Raw genomic sequence first — 11,743 nt, forward strand, 5'->3', positions numbered from 1 at the left:
ATTTAGAAGATAAGGTTTCAAGTCACAGGACGCCAGAGCATGCGACGCGCCAGCGAAACTTACAACATCCATACAGGCGGATCAAATATGACGAACGGCGTAAAAGTTGGAATCTATTACTCGGAGCTGAATTTCATTCGACCCTTCAAGTTTCCCAATATTGTAGTATCTTTCAGCCGGAAGTCTTTGTGGTTGAGAAATCAGTGGCGATAGTTACTAATGCAGAAAACAACTTAAGGAAACTTAATAAATATGGATATCGATAGCCAGATGGTAATTAAGGCAATAATCTCACATCAACTTGTGTCAGAGAATGTCCGTAGAAGCAGGGGGCAGTAGATATACCAGTTGCATATATCTTGAGTTTAAGCCCACAAAGGAATTCCAGGAAACAAAACAGATTGCCAAAGTGCCCTCTGGCTGCCGAACCAGTACAATAATCAAATGTGCTTCGCGTTTAAACTTTAAAGTCGCAATTAAAGCGAGGTGGCTAAGCACGGACGGACAGATAAAAGTTACGAACTCATTCACTGTCCACGCCCACCGCATAAAATGCGAGCCACAGCAAAGACCACCCCAGATGGTGAAGGCGTGGTTAAGCGCTTGGCTATTTAATTAAAAATTTCATCAATGTAGAGCACTGTTCGGCACTTCGTTAGAGTCGGTAATAAATAGCCGGCAGCAGACACTGTGACTAGGAAAACAAGCAGTTCGGTGTAAGTAAAACAATTCGGTAAATACAACTAAATAAAAACAAGAGCAACAACATCAAAGCAGCACCACATTATTTAGCTGTTTTCGCGAAAGTAGAAAAAAAACGGTTAAAGAGCCGTCAGCACAAAGCGGGTCAATTAAAGTTCACAGCACAAATTGGTGGGCCAACGGGCGCAAGTAGGCGGCGACTACGGGGCGTATAAGTGCTGCCGCGGCTGCGAAGCGATTGATTCACTCGCAGCTGGTAAGTGCTGCTAGTGGTTCTCGTATTTACTTTCTAATGGCGCCATTGCCCTCGGCTGATGGCCGTAAAGTCAGCCGTGCTGTGTTTGAGCCAATGCGGCAGCATGTTTTTGCTTTAAATTTCACACAGAAGCTTCAGGCAAACAATTGCAGCAGGAAGTGGTTCCGTTTCGCCTAATAAGTTCATTGAATTTGTTTAAATCAGAAAATTTAACGATTTAATTAGTGTGCCAACACTTGCTTGCTAAGTTGAAATTTCGGTGTAAATTGATTTCAAAAGTCGTTTGGAAAGATTGCGAACAATAAAAGTGAAAATATGAAATGATACGTTTTTGTAAGGGAGGGAGAGTGTTCTACGAGTATATTCGTAGTGGAAAAAGTCTTTTCGTATTTGGTCACTAGCAGTCGTATATCTCCAGTGCTACAAATCTAATCATATTGTGTCACACTATATAACCTTGCAAAGCTCAGATTCCAAGCGTCATTCAACCAAACAAAACCCTCGCTCTGGTCGATGGAAAAGTCGTTAAAATTATGGAAAAGTTTAACCAAAACTATCACATAAGCAGCCATGAAATCGCTAAGGAGCTAAACTTTCATAAGCGAACGATTTTAAACTATTTAAAAAAGGCTGTCTACAAAAATTAGCTTGATGTTTGGGTATTACACATGAATTATCTGTGAATAATTTATTGAATCAACTTAACATCTGAGATTCTTTGCTGAAACGAAATGAAATCGAACCATTTCTGAAGCGAATGGTAACAGGAAACGAAAAGTGGATCAAGTGCGACAATAATGTGCGAAAAGGATTTTTTTCCGAGCGTGGTGAAAGGCTGTGCTGAGTGTTTGGTGGAATCGGAAAAGAGTTATTCACTATGAGCTGCTTTAGCCTGATGAACGATTTTTTCTACATTTCACTGTCAACAACTGACGAGATTTAAGCAAATAATCGGAAAAGAGCGGCCAGAACTGATCAACAGAAAGGGCTTCGCCATCCATCAGGACAACGCTAGACCACACACATGTTTGATGACTCGGAAACAACTGGGAGAGCTTGGCTGGGAAGTTTTGAAGCATCCACGAAATAGCCCTGACCTTGCACCATCGGCTTACCATTTAGTATGGTCAATGCAGAATTCCCTTAATGGAGTAAAGTTGGCTTCAAGAGAAGCCTGTGAAAATTACTTTACGCAATTTTTCGCCGAGAAACAAGAAGAGTTTTACACTGCTGGAATAATGTCTCTACTGGAAAAATTCAAAAAGTTTTTGACCAAAATGGTGCATACTTGGTTCATTAAAGTTCATTAGAAATATAAAAAAATAATATAATATAAATTAAGATGAAGTTTGATTAGAAATGCGAAAACACTTTTTCGACTGCCCAATATTTATAGTTGGCTGATATTTATAAAATTGTTTCAAAACATTTTTGAAAAATATTTTTTCGTTAATATTTTATTTTCTTTCGGTATTAATAACAATATGCAATAATATTGCTTACTTATTATATAATAATAACAAATTACTTAATTGCTCAAAAGTATAATTGAAAAACTTTCCACAGTACCCTTAATAAAGTGTTAAATTACAAGAATACTACGAAAGTGTGAAAACTTTAAACCCAAAAAAAGGACAAAAAAAAATGTTCATTGAAAGGAACCGCAACTACAACCACAAATATTTTGTCATTAGCAGAAAATTCCAAATACGTTTAAATAGTCGGCAGATAAGGACAGACAGGGCGCGCACATTGTTTGTGACCATTCAGACCGCAGGCAAAATGTTGCAGAAAGGAAAAGTTATTTTTAATCAAAATGAGCAGGAAAAAAAATGATGAAAAATATTTGTAATTCAAAACAAAAGAGAATACAAGAAAAGCGCACAGCAAAAATTGTCAATGAGCTCTGGAAAGGGAAATGAGTGAATATAGAGAGCAAGAAGCCGCGTACCACGCGCATGGCGGGCAAATTCAAAGCAGCTGGAACAAAAGGGGAGGCATGCACCTTTGATATTTGTCATTTTTTCGAAAAAGCGACCTTCGTAGCGCCGCATTAGCACAAGGCGTGCATAAAAATGACATAAAGCAGGCTAAGAACGAAGAAGCATAAAGTCAAATAAAAGGTTAGGGAATTGGCGCCAGCAAGTTGTGGCAAAGTAGAAATAATTAAGTATGCCGCGGGCAATAAAGCAAGTGCAAAGAAGCACCAAGTGCCGTAAACGCACAATAAATGCTGGCTAAATTGTCCTTGCGGAGATGTTTGCAAACTCGTACTTTTGACAAAGCGTCGCTTTGAACTGGCGAAATATGTGTTGCAACAATGTCATTGTGTCACTAAGGCAAGCAAGTTGGCCTCTATGTGTATGTGTGTGCGGCAAGTTGCGCTCACACTTTAACACACCTAAACTTTGCGACACATACATTAATGTTTTATTTCTCGCTTTCACTTTCTTCTTTTCTAATTTCTTTGATTTTTCTTTTGGCTTGAGAATTTCTGCTGCGCTCTTGGCTTCAGGCCTAGACATTTTGTTTGACGACATTGACGTCCGGTGCTCCATCACACCGGTCGTAAAGTTTGCTAACTTCCTTAAACAGTTTCATTTCATTTCCTGTCACAGCGTCCTGAACTTACTCAACTTTGCTCCGAGCTTCGTTTGTGGTGTTGAATTGTATATCCGGTCGTGTGGTCTTTAATGCGATTTAGCGCAGCGTCGGTGCGCGTACAGCGCAGCACTAATAAACTAGATAATTTACTGTTTATTTGCTTGTTTGCACGGCAGATGCAGCAAAAGTGAGAAAGAGCGGATGGCGGGAACGCAAAACTTTCGGAAAAAGATGAAAAAGAATGAAGGCGAAATGCGCGGAAAATTAAGCGAGTGGCAATGATATATTACTTGTCAAGGGAACTTGATTATGCTTGCAATACAAAAATAAATAATAATATTAATGAATCGGCCGATAGCCCATGATGCTAGTGCTGCGTATTTTCTTAAGTTTGTATAATAATTGTATTATTATGTAAGCTTTTATAAAATAAAAAATAAAAAAATTAAAAAATATTAAAGAAGTATAAAAATGATAGGTGCTGCTTGTATTTACATGTATAAAAATTATTATACGTAGTTTTTATATATTTTCACTTAGAATGCAAAATAACTAAACATCACATTTCATAAGTTTACAGGCGAGGGAAAACATTATAATAAAAACCGCTAATATTGAAACAAAATTTAAGTTTGGGTTATAAAATGTTTATCATACATATATAAAATGGTTGTGAATTGATTATGAAACATATATAAATTGGTTATAAATAGATTATTATATCTGACAGCGAATTTCGATTTTTTTTTTTTTTTTTTTTTTTTTTTTTTTTTTTTTTTTTTTTTTTTTTTTTTTTTTTTTTTTTTTTTTTTTTTTTTTTTTTTTTTTGATGATACGTTGTTTAGCATGTTAGGTGACGATATTTATATTACTTACGATGAGCAAAAAATAGTAAGACTATGTTCACAATTTCAAAATTCCTTATGTAATTCGTCAAAATCTATGTTGTTCCCCTCAAAATAATCTCTCTTGGCCCCAATACACTTGTGCGAATTTTTATTTTTTTTCATCCTCGAAACAGTTGTCAACGTCAGTTTCCTCGCGATTCACGTTTAATGTCTTCAATTGTCTCAAAACGGTTTCGCCGAAGCGGTCGTTTGAGTTTGCTGAATAGCTAAAAGTCACACAGAGCAATGCCAGGCAAATGCGGTGGTTGCCGAAAGATATTGTTTGAAAATTTACCGAAAAACTCACGAAGAATCAATGCAGTATGGGACGATGCGGGACACCTCGGTAATTGACGAAAACTGGCAACATAGCTTCGATTTTTAGCTGATTAGACACACGCCGACTGATCTTCTGTTTCCAGGCTATAAGCATAGATTCAAAATTCATCAAAAAAAGTTAATGGTTTGGGAATCAATCGTGTTTTCAGTTTTCTTAGACACAAATGATCTTTCGAAATGGATTTCACTGATACTTCCCAAATTCCAACAATGCCAGTAAGACCTCTGACTGTTAATTGTCGCTTCTGATTCTCAAGCAACAATTCCTTTATTTTATTGACGTATTGCTTACCAGTCAGTTATTTTGATGGCCGTTCTGGACGTGGTTCGTTGTCAATGCTAGGGGAGTGAGCGTTCTCGACCCTCTTTGAATAATTTGTACGAATCAAAAACATTTGCTCGCGACAAAAAATTGTCTCCGAAGACCTTTTCCAATATTCTAAACATTTCGAAGCCAGAAATTTGATTTCACACACAAAATTTAATCGAAATTTTTTATTGAATGGTTCCAGTTCACTTCAGAATGACGATAAGCTAAACATTAATGATTATTTTGATGTCACACAGATATCACTGACTGTCAAACCAAACTAGAAAAAAAAAATTTCGTCGAATGGACTTTCGCGTGAAATTTAAATTGAAAGTCATACTATTTTTTGCCCACAGTATTTCAAATTGCACTTACTCCTTTTCCCTTAAAAAATACATTTTTTCACCCAATTTCCCAATGGTATCCACAGCTACAAGCAATCACATTTTATTCCTCCGGCAAACGGCATCGACACGAATCGTTTCACGATTTCTTTGCAGGCCAACGACACTTTATTTGAGAAAGTAATTTTTCAATTGACAATGACTGGTCTATTGAATTTATTGCTAACAAAAACAAATCGCAAGAGATAAATTATCAGCAAGTTCGATACTTACTTAGCGAGCAAGGAAGGGACAGAGACTGCGGCCGGGGATATTTGTGTAAGTCCTTCAAAACCAACAAAGCCACGCTGAAAACAAGCGGTGAAAATCTATTTTGTGGAAAACTGTGTAGAGAATTGCTTTGTTGACATTCGATAAGAATAATGTTAGGCGAGAGTAGTAGCCAACCATGTCGATGGGCTCAATGGATGGCGAAAAAGCAATTGTTAAAGAGAAGGAAAAAGCATGCGTTTTTTCCCTGCTAGCGATTTTAAATATTTATTTTTATGTCGGCAACCATAAAATAATAACTCCCCATGCTACCGAGCTTTCCTACACGAATTTTGTTTTAAACTGACACTTTGTGCTTTAATAAATTAATGAGGTTCATTATAGAAATCCGTCAGCTATCAGCGAAATTCTCTCTAAATGCATTACCGAGATCGGCAAATGTGTGTTGTGATTTTCAGCACAGCGCACTTATACGCCTAAAAATGTTTTATGTTGATATTTGCAGTCATATCGACCATATCGACCGTATTGGTTAACCAACCATAACGGGCCTCATAGGGAAACAAACACAAAAAAAGTCAAAATCATAACAGCTCAGTTCAGCAAAGTAAACCCTACCTTTTCATCACATGACTTTTTCGTAACGGTTTGTTTACCAGCGCCAACCATTTTTTTCGATTTCCTTTTTCATTTGATGCTGCATTTGAAAGCTCGAAGTTGTACTGTTACTATCAGAGAAATTACCGTTACACATGCAAAAAGTACTGCTTATAGTAAAAAATTACACACATTTGTGGCAACGTGGCATTCAACCTTTCCGGTTGTGTGCCTTTCCCTTTAGGCTCATTCAAGCCTACACTTTTCTAAACATTTTTTTGGTATTTTTTTGGTTTTTGTGTATTTTGTGGTTACATTCAATAGAACTTTGCCACTTGCCAAATCGTCGGTAATGCATTTATAGATTTTGCGTAATCTTCTTATGCTGTTTGGGCACCAAAAAGTATCAAAACGTCAGCAGCCGACCGCGTAGGTTGTAGGGATCCAGTGTTGTGCTAACATTGCGTAAACAAGTCCGAAACTATTGTGTTAGGTCGTTTGCGAATCTAAATGGGTCTGTGGGCGTGGAGGAAGTGCTTTATATAGCCAACCATTGTTGGTTATCATTATGGTATAAATAGTTTGTAAAACAAATTTTTTATCAATATTTATATATTGGTAGAAGATAAAATGACAGAATAAGGAAGTTTGAAACGAACATGTAACAATGCGTCGTCGAAAACAAACTTGGTTTGTCAAAGGGGGATTTCGCTAAGATTTGAAAGTTAAAACCAAATTTTATACTATTTCACTCTGAAGTATTCTCTAGGTGTCAATATTTTGAACATTTGAGTTCCTTGATCATAGAGTGACTACCCACCAACCTGTGTAACCATGGCATATGAATACTTTTGCAATACGTAAATAATATCTTCTAACGCTACAACCAAAAAAACAACAACTCATTTGCGCATAAATTTCCTTTCTTACTTTTAAGAGCGAATATCAGTACATTCTATATTTTAGTGGCAGATTTGTTAAAACTATATTTCTTATTAGTTCGTAAAATCTTTGATTCACCAGCTCTTGCTTTTATTACCATTTATTTTTTACGGCAAATATATTTTATTTCCTACTGGCCTATGCTTTTACGATCAAATAAAAAGGCACAACTTATTGCCGTCTCGACAAATAGTGCCGGCAATTGCACTAAATAGTAATTTGGGTTAGTCAAAGCGAGCTTAGCTTGCATGAGATTTACTTTGTGGCTTTCCCAAATAACGGTTTATGCATTGAGAGTGTGCCACAAATAATTTTCCACACACTTACACATATAAAACTAAGTGAAGCAACCACGGAAGCGCCAAGAAACTTCTTTTCACACTTAGCAGTTCGTGGCAAAACTTTCGCTAAGAAAAAGTTGCCGCGGCCATAAATTCGTATGTGGCAGAGAGACATATACTATCAAAGGCCAGCATATGTTTATTGCACGGCTTTTTGCGAGCGCGTGCCACCAATTTCGGCAAACAAACACCTCATAATGGCAGACATGGCAGACATGGCAGTAAAGTGCAATCACACACACACACACACACATACATGTGTGTTCATTAGAAAAATGTATATTACTCGTATATCAAATTTTACAATACTGTGTGTTCATATCTAATATGTGTGTTCCGTCTAATACGCCGCTGTAAATTGCGGGCGCACAGCTGCTCGTACACTTTTGATGATTCAATGCTTTGCTTGTCTTTTCGTGGTTGCCCGCTGTCACTTGTCTGCGATTTATTTATCAGCGTTACATTTTGCGACCTTCACGCTTTGATTTGAGGATCGCGTTGAATTTAATCAATTCTGTATGAAGAATAAATCACTAAATTTGATATTTAACTGAGTTTTAGTGAGCACTAACCAATCAGCGTAGTAAAAATCTGTTTTCTCAATATTTATTTAAATACGGATATCGTCACCTAAAATTCGAAACAACATATCATCAAACAAATATAAATCGAGTTTTTATTGCTAATGATTCATTAAATCATATAATATTACATATATGTATGTTGCATAAAACTTTCAGCTTCCGCTGTCAGATATAACTGATTTATAACCAATCCTTAACCATTTTATAACCAAAAATTCAAATTTTGTTTCAATATGAGTGATTTCTATTATACTGTTTTTCTTCTCGCCTGTAAACTTATGAGAAGTGATATAACAAATTTATAACCAATATATAAGCAATATATAACCATTTTATAATGAATGCGTAACCACTTTGTAACCAAAACTCAAATTTTCTTTCAATATGAGTGATTTTTATTATATCCTTTTTCCCTCGCCTGTAAACTTATGAAGATTGATGCTACGTTATTTTACATTTTCGGTGACGATATGTTCATAATGTTGCATGAAAATCTCAAATATTTTTTTTGCCGACAAGCTTATAATTTCATGCCAAACCCTTTAATGCCGCTTGTTAGGCTGCGTAGCTTCCACAACAGTTATTGCGCCATAATTGCGCCTAGAAAAGCAAAAGTATAGCTTTTCAAGAGTTCTATAATTTTTTGCATAAACTCAGCGCCCTTATCTTTAATAACGATAAATTTCGTCAAAATAATGGCATCATCGCAACAATTCCTTAAGTAGCTCTAGCTCAATAGCCTATGCTCGCTGGCGCCTACAATTGCCAATAAAGACCACACACCCATGCAAAATAATAAAATTGAATTAGTTTGCTTGTGCTGTCAATGACAAGGCTACCATATAAATATATATTCGCTCCAACATAGTCTATATTTATTTTGCGAAAAGTTCAAAGTCCTCATTGCGCCAGGCGATAAAATGGCAAAGTATATTTGTTGTTGTGTACATGTCGTTAAGCGGAAGTGTACGCGGCAGTTTCCACTTGCGCATAAATATGTGTTAGCAAAGTTTTTGTGCGCTATAAATTATTGCTTGCTTTTGTTTTGCGTGAACATAAGCATATTATAATGCCAGTTATGGCAGCTTCCAGCCGGCTGTGGCACCAAAGTTGGCAAAACGCCTGTACTTATAAAAGCTGCTGAACAACGCTGGAATAATGCGCAAACCGCGCTAGAATTTTTCCGCTAGAAAGTTCGATTTCTTATTGCATTTCACATATATTCAGTGTGTTGGACCAACATATACATCATCGCCGGCATCACCGCCGAGAATATAGCCAATTTTGACGGCCGTCATCACACTATCTGCCCAGCGCGCGCAGCTTTAACTTATTTATCGCTCAATTTTCGATAGCCTCTTTACAAGTTATTGCAGCTTGTCTATGGGAACTCAACTTGCGCGTTCATTTGCGACGAAATTAACTAATCAGCTTAAGAGTACTCGCCACAGTCAACCAAACTGCAACAACCCACATGTGGCGGCTACGCGAACTCTCCGCAAACTTAACATATTTCACTCGGCATTCGATACGCGTGAATAAATAGCCTTCGCAGCGCCGCCTACTCATTGTGTTAAGCACGTTTGAAGCGCTGATTTTTGGAATTTTTGCGTAAACAATTTTGTAGTGATTCATTGGCGCTGCTGCCATGTCTTAATTGGAATTTTTATTTGTTTCGCCATTTGTGTAAAAGTGTATGTGTGCGTGTGTGTGTGTGCATACAATAATTGTTGGATTTGTTTCTTCACTGCCAGCAATTAATTATAGGATTGAGCATTTTGTCTGTTAATTAATCGCATTTCAATGGCGGCTCACTTATGAATCGGCGCTAAGAGTTCATTAATCAATACATACAAACAACGAAGTGMGTTGGCGTAGGCAAAATGCTGGTGCTTTTCCTTTAATTCCTACAATTTGTAGGCATCTAAAGTTCAACATGAGATTTTCAAAATTTAATTTAATATTAAATTTCTGCACTCAGACGGCTGTTTCTCCGAAAAAGTGGAAAACGAATTTTGGTATATCGTTTCAATTTGCTAAATCTAACACTTAAAACTTTCTAACGCCTAACTAAATATGCAGTTATGTATATTCCAAGCACTAGTCACTTAAAACATTGACACTTTCCATTTCACATTTAATTATCTTCTCTTGGGAAATATACAATAAAAGTAAAAATCTGCCACAGAAAATTTAAGCTCTGTGTAAACCGTTGTCAATCAAATTGCAGATGCCAATCTGACACCGAACTGACATCCGACATATAAAAATATATGCACGCATATAAAAAGTGTGTAGTTTTGCAATATTCCTTTGATGGTGTGTAAGCTTTATGAGTTTCCTGCGAAGTACATACATACAGTATGTATATATTGCAAATATTTGTATATTTGAGTAACTACGATGAAGAGCAAAACGGTAATTTTTGCAAGTGCTGCTCAAATATGGAATTTCAGAAACTTTTGAAGAGAATAATTTGAATTCGAATCAAATTATGATTTATGCGTGGCAGTGTCAATTGATTAGTTCAGCATATTTTCACTAAAATTCATAACTGCTTGAGGCAATATTTTCCATTTGAAATTCGAACAAAAATAAGTTAGGAAGGTCTAGTACGAGTGTAACCAAAAATTTTATACTCTCGCAACTTGCGACAGATGCTTTTCAGATTTYTATAACATATCGAAAAGGTTGCGCGAAAATTTCGGTAAAAAGTTCAGAATAGAAACTGGGCTCCACATATTCGGTATCTGGGGCTTGAATAGTTTTGTTCCGATTTGGACAATTTTTGATCATAGACCGGCTTATCTCAAGAGCACCATTCGTGCAAACTTTTATCTGAATTTATTGATTGGTCCCTGATTTTTTATAATGTAAGTGATAGGATTAGCAGAAATTAAAAGTTTTGTTATATGGGAAGTAGGCGTTATAGTCCGATTTATCTCATTTTGCCACTGGAATATAAACACATTAAGGTGACRATATTTACGCAATTTTGTCGATATTTGTCGCGTAAGTCCCAAGATGTAAGTTTTCGCCTAAATGTGGGCGGCGCCAGTTCCATTTTTTAAATTTGATACCGGCTCCCATAAAATTCTTTCATACTATCTGAAGTGAAATCTTATGTCTTTGGCGCATTTAGTTATATATTTAACGAACTGTTAGTATTTTGAACAAAAGCGTTAWACATACTATGTGTAAAAGAATGGATGGGATTATAATCAATATTTCAACAGGGTGACTAGCGTGCGCAAAATATTTGCTTTAAGCGAACTTTGTAGTTTTAAATTGATGGATATAGGAAACATATACAATGGACTTAATAGAGTGCCGGGTCAGACCCACTTAACAAAAAAAAAATGATCAAAGTATAGATGCTCCTTGCTAAGGCCATTCGTTGTGCTAAATAAAAGTCGTATATGGCACCTTATAAGTTTTTATTTGCTGGCGCTGGTGAGAGTGGGTGTGATCCGATTATGCCCATCTAAGAACTTGTCCCCTTTTTTTTGAAAAGGAAACATAACTCATCAAGATATTTTATTTTTTACTCAAGTCTCTAAGATTTCA

Source organism: Bactrocera latifrons, unplaced genomic scaffold (assembly GCF_001853355.1).
Source record: "Bactrocera latifrons isolate USDA-ARS-PBARC rearing strain unplaced genomic scaffold, ASM185335v1 scaffold_31, whole genome shotgun sequence".
NCBI lineage: Eukaryota > Metazoa > Arthropoda > Insecta > Diptera > Tephritidae > Bactrocera > Bactrocera latifrons.